This window comes from Fukomys damarensis, unplaced genomic scaffold (genome assembly GCF_012274545.1).
Source record: "Fukomys damarensis isolate Sample0158 unplaced genomic scaffold, DMR_v1.0_HiC HiC_scaffold_9, whole genome shotgun sequence".
Lineage (NCBI taxonomy): Eukaryota > Metazoa > Chordata > Mammalia > Rodentia > Bathyergidae > Fukomys > Fukomys damarensis.
The window spans coordinates 7,307,498-7,323,868 of record NW_022900921.1 but is presented as its reverse complement, the minus strand read 5'-3'; the positions used below and the strand labels follow the sequence as shown (position 1 = coordinate 7,323,868).

At 45.9% G+C, this 16,371-nt stretch overlaps 1 long non-coding RNA gene across 1 annotated transcript in view; it reads left to right on the top strand.

The window, feature by feature from the left end:
- The window catches only part of LOC104873144, a 40,275-nt gene extending 38,353 nt beyond the window's left edge, over positions 1-1,922 (top strand). The window contains exon 3 of the long non-coding RNA XR_783375.2: positions 1,767-1,922. This is a non-coding gene — a long non-coding RNA (uncharacterized LOC104873144). The remainder of the gene's footprint in view (positions 1-1,766) is intronic.
- Positions 1,923-16,371: the final 14,449 nt, after the last annotated feature.

Sequence of the window (16,371 nt, the reverse complement as noted above, 5' to 3'; positions counted from 1 at the left end):
CAGAACTAATCATGCAGTATTGAGAAATGCGATGCTCTAATGGGGTGGGGGTAAAACAGGCTCCTCTAAGTTTATTTAGCTAAGTAATAGAACCATTTTTCAAAGTAAAACCCAATTTGCAGCCGAGGTTATTCTAAAATGCTTGCTCCCTACATGTGTTCATAAGCAAAATGATTAGCTTTTCTTTTCCTAAGGTTACTGCTAGTTTTTGGCATAGCTGGGAACGGAACTGCAGTTTCCTCCTCACACCTCCTAAGCAGAACTGACAAGCCATTTTTTTTTTTCTTGCATTTGGGGGATGGAAATGCATCATGTTTAAATTCAGCTTTTCTTTCCTCCCTCACCTTTTTTTTTTCCTCTTTATTCTAGGGTCAGAAATTAAAATGCTCCATAAGTAATAGCTCACTTAGTTTTAAGAAAAGAAAGGGAATAAAGAGGTACAATTTCAAGATTATTCAAAGACATCGATAATTTTCTATTGCTGCCTTGGTTTTCCAGGATGTGGTAGTCCCCTGGAACTTTTGTCTCCTGGTCTTTTAGAGTAAACAGCACATGGAAACTGGACAGCACCGTCAAAGCTGTTGGTGATTTATGCAGAAACCTACGGTTCCTCTAGCTTTGCTACTATGGCGCTTTTTTCCCCCCAGACTCTGTGATTATGAAATGTCACCGTGGTAACAGTTCAATATTCTCTTAAAAATATAAAAGCAACCGAAATGAAAAACCACTCAGAATCTCAAGCTGAACTTCTCTGTGGAAGCAGCCAGATTGATTTTTCATAGAGCAATGAGAATGCTTGTTCCCTAAAAATAATCTTGCTTCTACTGCCTGATGATGCACCTGAAATTCCACCATTCAGGAGGCTTGAGGAGGCTCTATTTAGAAGCATAAATGCCAGTAAACAACATAGTGCAGACTCTGACGGCCTCGGAGAAGTAGAACCATTACCCTGGTTGTGTGGCCTTCTCTCTGTGTATTACAGTTTTTATTAGACTTCAAGCTAGATACCCGGGATGATGAGTTTGGGGAAGTGACGTACACAGATTTAACTCGCTATATCGCAATGCAAAGACGGAGAGCCTAAGAGCGAATGGGGAATTTCACTGGTTGTCTTTGAAATGTTTCTGTGCACTCAGCTTCTGCGTGCCCGAATCAGTGGGTGTCACAAGACGTCTGCATGGTGCTTCCCGAGTATGTCACAGACCCCAGGGCTTTGTAGTGGGGATGTTTGTACCCATGACGCTCATGGGTGAAGAGGTACAGTTCCGTGTGGGAAAAAGTGAGAAAATGCTTGTTCCTAATGGCTAAATGGAAATATTTTTAAGGATCATTTCGACAGTGTAAGATTTTTGTCTAACACACTGAGTAGGTGCATAGCAGCATCTCAGATCAGATTCTACCAAATCGGCTGGCTGTCCTGTGCAGATAGGCAACCTGATGCCCCTAGTGGCTACTTAGAGGAAGTCTCTCAGCAGACCCGAAGAGCCAACTGTCAGAGGCCGACCCTGACCCTCTAGCAAGCTGACTTCACTTGCCGAGGAGGGCAGACACTTCCTTCCCTGCCTCCACTTCCCGTTTCCCCGTCCTGTTGAGCAAGAGGCCCATCTAATGTTGGGCGTGACAATTTGCCTGGCTGTGATTTTATACCTTCCAGCGCCCCCCACCATAGAAACATGTTGTACGTGCAAGTCATTGGCGGGGGCTTGAAAAGGAGCCGACTCACAAAGGAAATATGTTCTTTGCTCTTTTTCACTCTCCCCTCCCAGGTGCCTGAAACATCTACATAATGACGGGGACGCCAGCAGTCTCTAAGGACCACGAGAGCACTCTAGAAAGAGCCACTATTCATCAAAGATGGCAGAGCAGGACCAGGAGGTGCCGACTCTGATGACTGGGTACCCATCTCTGCACATCTTCAACAGGAGAGAAAAATGAACAGTGTCTCACTTCAGATGCTATTGTCTGGGCGTTTGTCACTTTCAGTCCAAAAGAATTTCTAAATGATATGCTGCGGTTTTCATAAATACTTCTTTTATAGATCATTTAGCAATCAGAGGATAATTCAGCTTGAGGGATGCAAAGGACAGGAGTTTGGTCAACTGCCTTATGGTATAGACTGAATAATGCAAGCTGCTTATTCATTCCTCTGGAAACCATTTATCAAATGGATAGGCTCTATTACATCCAGAGAAACTGAGACAAAAAAGAGAGGTTTTTTTGTTTTTTGTTTTTTCCCTATAAAGCATTCACTCCACAGCTGAGGAATTTTGTTAAAGAATTTTTAAAATTCAGCCAGATGAGAGCTATAATGGAGGAATGGACAGGGGTACTTGAGGGATATAGAAATTGATTATTCAATTCATCTTGAGAAGGACTAGGAGACAACAGGAAATGCTTCTGTGAGCCTGGAGAGTGGAAGGAAACTCCCTGGCTGATACCACACAATGAGCTGGGGACGAGGTCAGGGCTTGGGGACCTAAATCCTGCCACTTGTTTTTGCTGCCACATCAATGACTGAAAATGCTTTTGTCTTGCAACATTTGGACTTACACCACTTTTCTGAATTTAAAATGACTCTCATCTCAACAGCGAACAGCCACACTGCTGAGCAACTGAGGCCTCAGGGTAACCTGGGGAAAAATAATGACGAGGTGAGTATCTTAAAATGTTCAATTTTGATTGCAAAAAGTACATGTTCGTTGTGAACATGGTAACTCAGAAAAGCATGAGGAGGAAATAAAAAAACCCAAAATACTGCCCCCAGTTTCAAATAGCAGAACTTCTAAACTGAGTGAATGCATGCAAAAAGGAAGGATAAAAAGAAGGAAGGAGTTGAGTGGGTGAGGGAAGAGACAGGAAAGGGAGAAGAGAGGGAGGAAGAAAAGAAGGGAAAGCAAGCACACCTGACTGTGTTACCCGCTTTCTTAAACAGGAAGTAGCTCTTGCAGTTCCTGCTCTGTGGAATGCCCTCTGGTGCCCGGGGAAAAGGGAGGCACAGATCAGACTCCACACAACTCACATCTGCACAGTGTAGGGCTTCTATACTCTACCCAGACCGATTCTTGTTTCATTTATCTACTTATAAAAGAGATGAAGGGCTGCATCTCAAAATTGGGCTGGCTGGATGTGAAACTGGGGACAGAGGGACAAGCAGGTAGGTAGGCCAGGGGGTCAGTGTGCCCTCCTAACCCTCAGCAACCGCTTCTGAGACAAGCATTGCGTGGGGGAGAAGAGCAGCCAAGAGAGATTTGGGGCGATGGTGCTGAGCCTTACTCTGCTGTCCAGAGTAATTCACCTTTGGCAGAAAACAGCAGGTGCCCCTTGACCATTCTCTTTAGGAAGAGGTTTAGCTGGTAGGATGATCTTGGCTGTAGACAACAAACTGTTTCATTAAAGAATAAGGAAATTTCACAGGACTGGAAATCCAGAGGAAGGTAGGTCTCGGGATGGTTTTTTTTTCCACGTATCTATCATCTACTTTCTCTCTGTCTCAGCTGTAACACTCTCCTTGCTCTCCTCTTATGGTCTAGATAGCTTCTGATGGCCACCGAGTCACATCCTACAAGGCCCTAAAAGAGTTCATCCTTATTCCAAAAAATTGGCTTCAAACAAAGGTTCAGTACTTCTTGATTTAGACTAGAATTCTGTAATCTTTTTCTGTCGGCAACCAGATAGTAAATTTTGCTTTGCGAGACGTACGGCCTCTGTTACAGTAATTCAGTTCTGCTATCACAATGCAAAAGGAGCCATGGACAGTGTGAGTACGGACGTGTTCCATTAGGACTTTGTGTGCGTGGTGCGGTGGCCGGAACAGAAAAGTCTTATGGACTTAGGGATCGAGGGGATGGGAAATTTCTAGGGTGATAGCTTAAGGCATCAGGGGTTTCTTTTTTGGTGTGATGAAAATGCTCTAAAATTTTTTGTGGTGATAGTTATAAAAGGCAGTGAATATACTAAAAAAAAAAAAAAAACAACAAAAAAAACCCCGCTGACTTATACGTGTTAGATGTACAAATTGTATTTTATCTGACTTCCGTCCCAAGAAACATTTTTCTTCTTTCTTTATTTTTTTCCAATCTTTTGAAAATGTACAATCCATCCTCCTTTATAGGCAACCACTTGATCCATGGGCTTTAGTTAGTTAGTTAGTTAGTTAGTTTGTTGGTACCAGGAATGGGACTCAGGACCTTGTGCTTGTAAAGCAGGTGGCAGAACCACTGAGCTCAATCTCTGACCTGTGGGCTTTAGTTTGCTGACCCCTGACTAAGCCTAGTCAGGGTGCCCTCCTGAAGGGAGGAAGGGACGTTGGGTCAAATGAGGGGAAAGCTGACAGCAGAGAAATTCAGGAAACTCTTAGGGAAGAAGAAGAGGGATGGCTGGAAGGTAAACACTTGTCATTGGGGGCAGTTTAGGGATAAATCTCTCGTCAGCCGGTCACGGTTCTTAGGCATCAAACTTCAATCTGAAGTCCCCGAGCCAAATATTCTGTCTAATCCCGCCCACTTTCCATGGAGGAATTCTAGTATACAGAATGTCTTTGTCCGTCTCATGTTTCCAGCTGTGTGTGAGCGGCCTCCTAGGTGCCTCTAGGGTTCAGCGGGTGTGGGTGCGGGCTAACTTTTATCCCTGTAGACAAGGGGGTTGCAACGTGTAGACAAATACGCCCGTCACAGTGACCTCCGTGGTCCCTGCGGCCCCAAAACCCCGGAGTTTAGGTTGCTGTCTTTTCTTGTGTGGCTTATTTGGCAGCCTGTGGAAGAAGCAAAAGGTCCTCCTTCAGATTTTGTCTGCTGGAGCTTGAGGGGAACTTTGATGCCACACAAATATCACAGGACAGAAAGTCAAGAGAGCGTCCTTGAATTGCCGTTGTTACCTGCGGGAGGTGCTTTAACCCATGACACAGACACAAACACAGAGAACAGGCCAAACAAATTGCTTTTCTGAGTGTGGAGCGAAGAGATGATCCCTTCTGTCTTGGAGGAGAGAAGAGAGGCCTTTAAGGAAGAGTGGATGCGGAAGACTCCGGGTGGAGGTGCAAACTGAGAAGAGGTCTGGGTGGTCGGCGATGACACTGATTTGGGATTTGGGGTGTAGACAGTGTGTTAGAATGTGGGAAGACTAGTGTGGGAGGGAGCTCGGGCTTCTTCGGAGGTTTCAGGGAGGGCGGTTTCCTCCACCTTGCTTTCCTGGGCGCAGACAGGAGAAATGCTCGGCCTCCGATCCCTGTACCTGTCTTTCGGATTACACTTTACTCATCATGTTCCTGTCTCCTGTAAGAAGGACGGATTTGCCTGCTTTCATGTGCTAAGGCAAGTTTATTTCCCTTTCAAGTGAACAAAACTGAATTTGTTTACTTTATAAAGCCCCCGGTGCCCACTGTGATTTTTTCATCACTTTCTCTGAAAAGACCCTTCCTTTACAAACTCTGCAACCCAGCTAGCAGGGTGGGAGGGTGCTGAGCATTTTCAAAGGGCAAGATCCCCTCCTCCCCTCCAGTAAAGAGCATTTGCTGTAAGGTGGCAAAGAGCAGGGGACTTGGGACAGGGGTTTAGAGAGTTACCTTGGGGACCGTGTGGGGGAATTCGGGTTAACGGGGTACTGGGACCCAGAAGGCATGCTAACAACCGCAGAAACTTGCTTTCGTTTTAGAGATTTTTGCATGGCAGGTTCCATTGTGCAATAATGTAGCTCATGCCTTTTAGTCATCTAATTGGAAAGCTCTGTGGGTGGAGTGGGTGCAGGCCTGGGGAAGCAGGTGTGATCAAATCCTAGTGCACCTCGGGTCAGCATGTAGGGGTGCTAGCAGGCTGCTCTGCGACTCCCGTAGAAGGTAAGGACATTCTCTCCCCAGTCCCCAGAAGACTGGAAGGATTGCTCTTACTCATTAAAAAGTTCCACTCCACCCAGGTGACACTGAGAATTTAACTCTATGAGCTCAGCGTGCTTTACTCCAGCTTTCTCTTCCAAGTGGCAGTGTTCTTTGCGATTCCACTGAATACCCAGCCTCATAAAGCGCGGGACTTTGGAGTCTTGCAGTCCTGCCCTGGAAGATGCCTTCTTGCAAGGGTCAGCAGAGAGAACCCTGTTGCAAAACCTTGAAATGTTACTGAGCCTCAGTTTCCCCAGCTACACCTCCCAGAGTGGTTGTGGTGCAGGAGAGGTACCGGTGCATGGTAGACTAAGCTCTATGTGTTCTGAACGCATAGCTTTATTGAGTCCTGACAACTACTCTGGGCACCGACATCATTCCCATTTTGTGACTGAGAATAATGTGGCACTCAGACACATCGCAGGGTTGTGATTTGAGCCTAAGCTCTGTTCACCTTATTATGCCTTTAGGGCACAACAAATGGAAGCTTGGTATTGCTGGCATCTGCAATTTTGTAAGATTACAGAGTGTCAAAGAGACTAGATTCTGGAAAACTTGGGTGGTGGGGGACAGAAGGAAGAAGAGGCTAGGGACTCTGGTAGCCATGACCTACTGCTTCTCCAGATATGGGCTGTAAAGCAGACCTATGTGGTAGAAATGTCCAGGTCACTGCTCACAACGCTCTGGCTGTTTGTCCAGCCAGGAACAACACCTTGTCCGTGGGTTTAAATCCCAGAAGCCATGAGCTGGGCCTGAAAACCGCCAGGCTCTGACTGGATGCTTCTTGGAGGGTGAATTTAGGAAAGCCAGGAAACCTCTGTGAACCTGTTTGTTTGCCAGGAGGAATTATCCTCTCTTCTACTTATTGCAAGGTTTTGAATGTCCAGGGCTGATAAGAAGCTGGAAAGTATTGTGTTAGGAAAACCCAGCATTCGTCTGAGTAGAAGGAGAACACAGGTGAATTGTCTTCACCGATTTATTCATTCATTAAACAAATATTGATCCAGTACCTGCTTAGTGCCAGGCCTAGCGTTAAGAGCCGTGGTGGTGGTGACAGGAGCAACATAATGTCCGTGCTTTGGGAGTTTTGTTCCAGAAATGGACACACACGCAATGCGTGCAGGGAATAGCACACATCCACTGCCGCCATGACATCAATGCTAGGAGAAAAGAAACTACTTCTGACACCAGATAGGTACACATGAGTCTGACTCTCTAAAGTTAATCATTTGGTATCGTGCTCTGCAGAGAATGAGCTACTACTACCAGTGAGAAATCAGACCCAAGCTCTGTGGGCCAGAAACAGCACTGGCAAACTCAAGAAATGAGGTAAGACTGAGCTCAGTTTAGTCTTGATGCGTCTTTCACAAAAGACTGGTAGGCAGCCTACCCTTTTCTCAGCTGCTCCAGTTCCACACCCTTCTGGGAAATGAGTGTGGACTCATTCGTCATTCAAGATGGACCAGATTTTGAGGATCCCTAAGTTGAGAACTTAAATCTCATGCCTAGGGTCAGGAAAGGAGGTTGCATTTTCCTTAATTCGCCAAATGTTTCGTTTAGACAGAATTTTTTTAACAAGTTAAGAAAAAAGTGGGAGGGTTTATTTTTTATTAACTACAATAGCCAATTCAATTAAGATTTCTTTCCTCTGACCACTTATTTGGTAGGTGAGAGATTACGATGTGTATAAACTGTGTGATAACCCTGGGTGGCAGTACATTTCCCAAACAATGCTATTGCTCTGAAAGGACATTTCTCGCAGTCTGAGAACATCAGAGGGATGCAGACTGAAAGACCTAAACACTCCCAACTTGGGCCAAGACCAGATACTCAAATAGGCCTTCCCTTCCAGAATGACTGTACCCTTTCAATCCTGTTACCACCACCTCCATTGCTAAGTAAATCAATGTATGGCAGTGACAATGCAGTATAAAATCCCATATCCAACTATGACGGCATTATGATTAATCCTCATCATCTCAATATGTGTATTGGATTTCTTTTAGGTGGAGGATGTTGTTGCAGGATTGATGACACAGCAATAAATGAGAGTCCTCGATCTAATAAAGTGAATTATAGGAAAGGGAAATAAATCCAAGTATAAACTTGAGTTTCAATCAATAATAAACAGTAACATAAACAGAGTAAAAATAGAGGGGAGAAAAGCAAAAGACATCATTTGCGAAAAGTGGTCAGAATTATCCTCTGTGAGGAAAGATCACTGAGGCAGGATATGAATGAGGGGAGAAAAGGTGACTATATGGATGAAAAGTTTTCTAGGCAGATTAAAGAGCAAGTGCAAAGGTCCTGGGGCTGGCAAAAAAGCTAGATTTAATGTTTTTGCACAGCAAAAAAAGCCAGAATAGCTAAAATAGGACAAAACACAAGAAGAGGGGTAGCAAAGGAAGTTGAAAAGATGGGAGTCAGAGCATGCAGGACTTTGAAGATGACAATAAGGACTCCCATAGGAGTAAGTTGGGAAACCATTTGATATGGTAAATGATGTAATCTTATTTATTTTTAAAGCATCAATTTAGCTTCTAATATGGGAGAGGCTGTGGTAGGACTGAAGCGAAAGCTCAATAAACCAGTCTTTCTAGACTCTTTTTGCGCCTCAGTTGGAGTAAGAAATCTGGGGCGGACAGGTAACTCTTGCCAGGGGTGGACAGTGCAGGGACTGGATGCCAGGAGGTAGGTACTGCTCACATCCGGTCTTCACCTGGGGGGAAAGTACAGACTCGGCAGACAGGTGACCACCTCCTAGAGAGGTGACGGCCTGAGAATTGCTTCACTTGGCATCCACGTCCTCAACTGTAAGGAGCACGAAGGTGTCTCTTGGGGATGTTTAAGTGTTATAAGAGGTGATGCTTTGGCTGGCCCATACATGTTCCACATCTGTGAGCATTGTCTATCTCGCCCCTCATTTACAGAGAAGGAAACTGAGGCATAAAGAAAAAGCAGCTTTGTTCAAACACCCAATTCTTTACTGGCCGGGCCAGGCCAGGCTCTGGTCTATGATTCAAGGACGGTGTGGGGGGTGTTAGGGGAACTCTTGGGGAGCACTGTGGGGAGTCAGCTAGGAAAGGGTCTGTCGTGAGCAGCTGCTTGATCCCTGTGCCTCTTCACCAGAGCCGCCTGCAGATCACACCTCAGCATGCAGCCCGCGTGCACAGGAGCCGCTCCTGGGCCTCCCCTTGTCCATCTTCTGAATCCTCTGTGTTTAGAGCAGGTTCCCGCCTCTGGGCCAACTTAGCAGGGGAAGCTCCACAGCTCCTTCCGTGGTCTACCCCCCGGGGTCTTCTCACGGGCAACACTCTCTTCTGTCACTCACTGCACACGTGCACTCCCCTAGCATCCCAGGCCAACTTGCTCGGTGTGGAGGGAGGAAGTGGAGGTGTGTGACTCGGCCGAGCAGTGTGGGCTGAGCGAGGACTGGGCACGCAGAACTTATAGGCAGAGGCAGCACTGGGTCTCACGTCTCCCGACGCCACAGCCAGTGCTGTTTCTGTTGCCTTGTTCTGCTGCATGATGGATGACCCCGACCACTCTTCACCTTCTCCCGCAAAGAAGCGGGTGCATGGACATGAAGAACGGTAGTGTGAGAGCAGCCCGTGGAGAAGGTAGGACAGAAATCCTCCTAAAGCAGGGCACAGGGAGAAGAAGCCCTGTGGTTCCTCCCTGCCTGCCCCTTCCGTTAGTTACCTCTGTCATTCCGTACTGGTGGCACATAGGCCGAGTTGCATCATCTCTCCTTATAAGGGGAACACAGGAGAAGCCATTTGTCCTCTCCACCTAGCACAGGAGTCTGGGACAGGATAACTAAGAAAGATCATGAAGCCAACCGGCCCGCAGCCTCCCAGTAAGGGGAACAATGCAGAGCCTTACAAGGCAATACTTTGATCTCAAAGTCTCCCCCTTCTACCCTTTCCCAAATGACAAGTCGCTTACTCATTTGAGCTCCCAAGGGTTCCTAATAAGTCAAGCATGAGTAAAAATAACTACTCTGCTTGAAGCTATTGGACTAAGCCAATACTGTGTGCAGCAACCTAGGCCAAGAGCTGGGGGCTCAAGGACCACATTGACACACAACTGGAGGAACTCGGGGAGTTAGAGCCCAGGAGCCAGGGTGCAGACGCCACACCCCGCTCTGAACTCACCTTTTCAGGGTCCCTGGGGAAGCCACTGAAGTTTTGTGCCTCAATTTCACATGAAAATGGGGATCACAGAGTACCTACTTCATAGGGCCGTGGTGAAACCTCACTAGGTCGAGAGTTTAAAAATGACTGGCTGCAGTGACCGCCACTCTTGTTATTCTCTTCATTTTATTCTCAGTACTGAAGAACCCTTAGGGATCATTCTTCCATCCATGATGGGAGTCAGGAAATCTGCTCACGTTGAGTGCTATGTATCTTAAAGATCTTCCATCTGGGGATGTCTTCTTACCTCCCATAAATGAGAAACAGAAGGGTACATCCTCTGAGCTCAAAAGATTTTCCAGACTTCAGCCAAGATTGCATTAAAGCACATCACAGATGGCCGCTGGAGATCCCGGCGTTCAGTGCCAATCTTTAGAACCCGGACCTGGATTCTGTGAGTTGGGAGAAGCCAGGTCTTTAGACCCTACAAGCCAAATTAACCAGCTTGTGCTCCTTTCCAGCAATCCCCCAAGGCTCTGTATCTTTATCTGTAAAATGGGGCTAACAGCTAAGGCCTGTGTCCCAGAACTGCTTGTGTCCTCTTTTCAATGTGAGTTTAAATGAGGCACCTGGAAGCTCATGATGTTGGCCAGTATTGCCATAAGCTTAGCTGAATAGTAAGGATCAACCTGGAAGGAAAATGACCGTGTATGTGTCTGCTAAGTGTGAGAAACTGCGCTGTGTGCTTGCTTAGCTCAGAAAGGCCTTGGGGAGTATTAATTTGGTTCCACTGTCTTATGGTTCAGGAAATTCAGGTCACTGGGGAGATCTGACTACTGGCCTTTATTTCAGAACAAGGAGGTACCGAGTTGGTCTCTGATGCCAAAGCTCTTTTCATAAATGCTGCTGCCTCTTTAAAAGACAAAAAATAAATAAATAAATAAAAACCCCAGAAAAATCACAAGACAACGATTTTCAAAAGCATTTGCATTGAACTTGAATTTGATTTAGCAGCATTTTATTCATTTCCCGGTTATTCATCCAAGTTTTGTTCCTTCCGTCCTCCCCTCCCCACCCTTCCGACCCTTACGTAAAAAAGCTCTTCTCTTTACCATTCACTTAACACTTCAAAGCGGGAAGGATGTGGCTCTGAGTGAAACATTGTGCTGGCAAAATGACACCCCATTTTCCCGGTGCCCTAACAAAGCCTTTTGATTTGGATGTCAGCCCTGTGAGTATGATGAAAAGGAAGATTCGCTTCTACATTCCCCAGCTGCAAAGGAAGTTGTGCGCTTCCACTAGTTTGATATGTGGCTGAGAATGTGTAGCCCCTAAAAGTCTCTGTGGTGATGCAGCTCTGGGATTGGTGCTGGGCCTCGGCTTGGAGCCCAGTGGGTTCCCAGGTGTTGAGACTGGAGAGGCTGCAGGTTCAGAAGACAAAGCAATGTTCAGTATTTGCCAGTCCTCTAACGGGGCGGGGTTTCGATCGCCTCTGTCCCCTTGGGCTCTGCGAGCTGACACATAATAATGCATCTTTCCTTCTTAGGGGAAGGGTTAGCCTTTGGCCATGACCCAGTTGGTCCTGTTTTCTCTTTTCTTCCCATCCTTTGCTGTTCTCTGACATGGACCACGGATCATCTAGGAGAGATGTCATTGTTTTATAATTCATCTACAGTGGTCTTTGGCCCCCAGCCCCTCCTTGTGGGGACCTCTTGCTTTTTCCAGTGAGGATCTCTGTAAGTCCTCTTCTGTGCTCCGCTAGGTCAGGTGGAGCCCTGGCTCTGAGCAGACTCACACGTGAAGTCAGGGAGCGAGAAATGAGAACGGCTGCTCGCAACAAACGTACTTCTTTTTGTTTCCTGCGGAGTATCAACATTTGTTTTTCTTTTCTCCTCCTCTATGCTCTAGGTCCCAGACAGCAGAGACCATGGCTATGTATTTATTGCTGTACCACCCACCCCATATGAGAGCTCAGTAGTAGCAGCAATGAGTGCCTACCTCTGAATTTGAGCTCTGATTCCTGCCTGCTCCTTGGAAAGTCCACTTCACTTTTGCTAGAAGCAATTCCTTAAATTTTTGTTTTTTTTGTTTTTTTTTTTTGGAGTACCAGGAATGAACGCGGAACCTCGCCACTTGCAAGGCAGGAGGCAGAACCAGTGAGCTAAATCCCTGGCCCACAGTTCCTTCATTGTAAACTGGAAGTTGCTCCCCACTTTCAGTGTTGCGATAGGAAAGAATCCGTAATGGCCGTTTAGGAGGTTGGTTAAATGGTAATATGCCACTGAAACAAAAGGGCTTCGCAGTTGAGATAGATGCGGCTGTTGGGATGTGTGTGTTTACAGAGTAATTGCACAACCACACAGGCTCCTCCCTCCCACAAGGGCTCACTTGAAGATGTGCTCAGCAAGAGGCTATCAATATCCTCATTAAAATGGCCCCAGAACGTCTCAGTAGTAAGATGTACCCTTAATCTCTTCTGCAGGAGCGTCGTGAAAATTCATTAAGGTTGGTAGGATGATTTGATAACCCTGAATAATAAGTGTGACAAGAGTATAAACTTATGTTATTAAAACATGAATTGGATTATTTTCTGGATGACTTAAGCAGGCAGTGGAGTGAAGGCAATTTCAGAGGGTGTTTTGCAGAGCCTGGTGAAGAATACAAGCTGAATTTGTCTGTTGTCCATCTGCTTTACTTCACAGGGAGGAAAAGAGAAACCAAGAGCAGTAGTTGGGAAAAATGGGTTCTTGCTGAGAAACTGTTAACCAGGAAACTTCCAGAAGTCATGGGCCTCCCTGAGGTTTCCATATCCTCTGTGGACACACGAAAACATTAAAAAACCTATGGCATTAAACCAGATTTACAAGCTAACAATTAGAATGACTTGGAAAACATGGAGGTGTTTCATTGATCCAATAAGACAGGTAGAGGTTGAGCTTAAAATTAAACAAGCTTGCCTTAGGACCATACTTCAGGAAGCTTTTAATAAATTCCTGTCAGTCTTTGAGGAAAGGGAAAATGGAATGTAGATATATTGTGTTTTTCAAAAATTATTTTGCTATAGATTTTTGTTTCATTGCAGGTAATACGTCAGTAAGTAGTGTTCTTTGCTTACTCGGGGAAGTACCAGACCCTCTCAAATGACAGGTTAGGGGGCTCTCCGTCTTCATCACTCGGGGCAATGTCCTAAAACACTACTTTAATTTCAGTGTGACAACTCTCACGTTTATTTGATCAAGTATTGTTTTAAAACAAGCAAGCAAGCAAAGAAAACCAAAAAATCCAGTGCGTGAGGCCTGGAATTCTGTCTTTTAGACATCTCCTTTTGTGGGATACCGGATAGGAAGACTGAGCTGTAATTTGCCTCCTGCAGGGGCAGTAAGAAGAAAGAGGGTATGTAAGTGAGCGCACTCACATGCTGCAGGGAGAGTAAGAACACCTGCAGGTAGGCTGTTTACCCAGAGCAGGACCGTGGAGGGCGGGAGACAGGTGAGTCCTGTGGGATCCGATTGCTCGTGCCCGGGTCTGGGCCAAGAAAGCCACAGTGCGCCAGGCGCGTGGGGCTCTATCCAAGGGAGACCTGAGCCCCCAGAACTCTGTGTTTTAACTGGATTCTGCATTCCTGTTTTTCATCCTCGTCACCCCCTGTTCAGCTTCAAACTTTTAGCCCGGTCCCTACAAGGGACCTGGTGAAGGAAGTTTCCCCTGGGGGTGAAAATGGAGTGAATCAGCGAAAGGACTTCCGCAGGAGGCAGCGAAGAGGCACAGGCTGGCAAAAGACAATGACAGAAGGAACGTGAGTGTGTGTACAGGCGGGTCGCCTGCACAAGCAGCGTAACCCTCCTTCTCTTCTCCCAAGTCCCGCTTAATCCTCTTTGTCCCTCTGAACCAACCACTTGTCTCCTTCTACAAGATGAATGTTGGCAGGCGCCTCTGGTTTGGATCCCACTGGATCCTGCTGGTGGAAGGAAATAGATGGGAGATTGAGGCTTGGGGAGCTAGAAGACCTTGCCCAAAGTCACACAGCCGAGAGAGAGGCCCAGGTTTAAAGCCTCCCTTGGAGTAGAGTGGACCCTCGACTTACGAACTCAGTTCATTCCTGAGAACTGGTTATAACTCAAGTTGGTCACCATCTCTCTGCTGTATAATTTCAGGTCACATTTTCTTCCAGGCAGATCTCAGTGTCCTCGGAGAGGTTTTGGCTCAGGATTTCTCAAACCCATATGGGAAAGGATATTGTAACGTTCCTTCCAGAACTTTGTAAGGGTTAAATCTGTATCTGAGACTATCTGGAAGCACAAATGGCCATCATTTGGATCCTAACTCAAGACTGTTAATGTTAAACTAAAAATCTGGTAGGAATCCAAGTTGTTTGGATACCAGGCTGGTTATAACTCGAGGCGCCACTGTATGTCTTTGCTGCTGCTTTAAGACAACTTAATTTTAAGTTTCCTCATTGCTTACATTCTAGTATTAATATACTATTTGTATGAAATACTGTATTTTGTGCTATAAGTAGGAAATTCAGGGCAGAAATAATAGCATTGTAGAAATGTAAAATTTGTACATTTCAAAGTCTTATTACTGTACTAGATTGTGGATTCGAGCAGGCCAGAAAGATATGTCTCAGCATAATCTCCGTGATGACCGCTTTGGCCAGTCTTGGGAAGGAAGGTGTGAGAGCTCTGTGCATGTGCTGGATAAGAACTCTTAGAAAACGCATGAAACAAAGGCAACGTGAAGCCATTTGAAGTGCATTCCTAATTTCCCAGATGGGCCAGTCCGCACCTCAAGGCCCAACCTAGAGCTTTAATGCTATTAAAATCACCCAGTTCATCTCCTTTGTTTGTTGGATATAGAAACTGAGGCTGATGGCAACCTCAGGCAAAGTCAACACGATAAGGCCACTCACAATTCTGTGTCTCCTCCTCTCCTCTCCCAACTCCTAACCTAGGATATTTTGCAAAATTCTCTCCCACCTGTATGATATGTAAGTGGTTAAAATTGAAGCTCAGGTTCCCAGTGGATAAGTAAGAGGCTGCTGGCTGCCTACGAGGAGGAGTGGAGCTTGTGGGTGTTTGCCTTGGGGAAAGGAGAGCTCACACAGGGCTGGAAGGCACAGTCATAGGCTCTGCTGCTTCTCCAGATGAAGAAGTCTGTGTGCTCTCAGGAACCCATGGACTGGGCAGCCAGGTGGAAAAGAAATAATCACTTAGAGCCCTGGCTTGAGCCTCTCCTCTGCCTGGGATGTGCTACCTCCATCCCCAAATGTTCACATCCCAGTCGCCTTTCTAGATGTGCACCAAATCCTGCCTGAAAGTCCCATTTCTCCTTTCCCGGTATTCACAGCTTCTTTGTCTTATACAAGCTGTTTCCCTCCATGAGAGATGGGCAGTCTGCACATTTCTAAAATGAAGCATGAGAACTGCTCATTCGTGTCCTCGTCCTTTGCTTCAGCTGAAGCTGTTCAGTGTGCGAAAACCAGGGAACCCTGGTGCGTTCTCCTGAGCAAGGGGGCAGGGGTACAACCTGCACAACCCCTCCAAGAGTGCGCGTCTTGTTTGTAGGGGAAGCCACACCCTGTTCCACTGATTGCTGCTGCTCATCTGCAAATACAGTCCCCAGCATTGACAGATGCTTATATTTCTTAAACCTATCCCCAAATCTAGACTTCTTTTGGTGAAAGCATCTGACTTGAAGATATTTGTGATGAACTCTAAATTTTCATAAATGCTTTATGCCGAGGATTTAGCTCAGTGGTTCTGCTGCCTGCCTTTCAAGCACAAGGACCCGAGTTCAATCCCCTGTACCAAAAAACATTTTTTCATACGTGCTTTATTGACCAAGTATCTATAAGATAATCATACACAGGATAATAGCTACCCACTGGTTTCCAGCTTGTAATTTTTCTTTTTTTTTAATTTTATTTTAGAGACAGGGTCTTGCTTTGTAGCTCAGGCTGGCCTCAAACTCATGGCCATCCTGCTGTCTCTGTCTCTGGAGGGCTGGGATTACAGGCATGCACCACTCTGCCTGGCTCAGCTTGCCAAGTAGGAGTGCAAGTATATAGTTGGGCATGACCTTTATGCATGTTTTGAAGACTGCCTGTTTTCTCCAAGCCCGTGCTGTTGGTAGCTATCTTTCTATGTCAGCATCTATGGATCATTTCATAAATTTCAGTGGTTGTACCATGTTTTCTTATGTGGGTACATTATAGTTTCATTTCTAGGCACCTTGTTGATCGGCATGTAAGTGTTGATAGTTTCACAACATCATAAGAGGTTTCCACAAATCTACTCTTACAAGTACTTTCTAAGTGGGCCTGTGAGGAGCTTTAGGTTGGATTACTTCTTACTCTATTCTGAC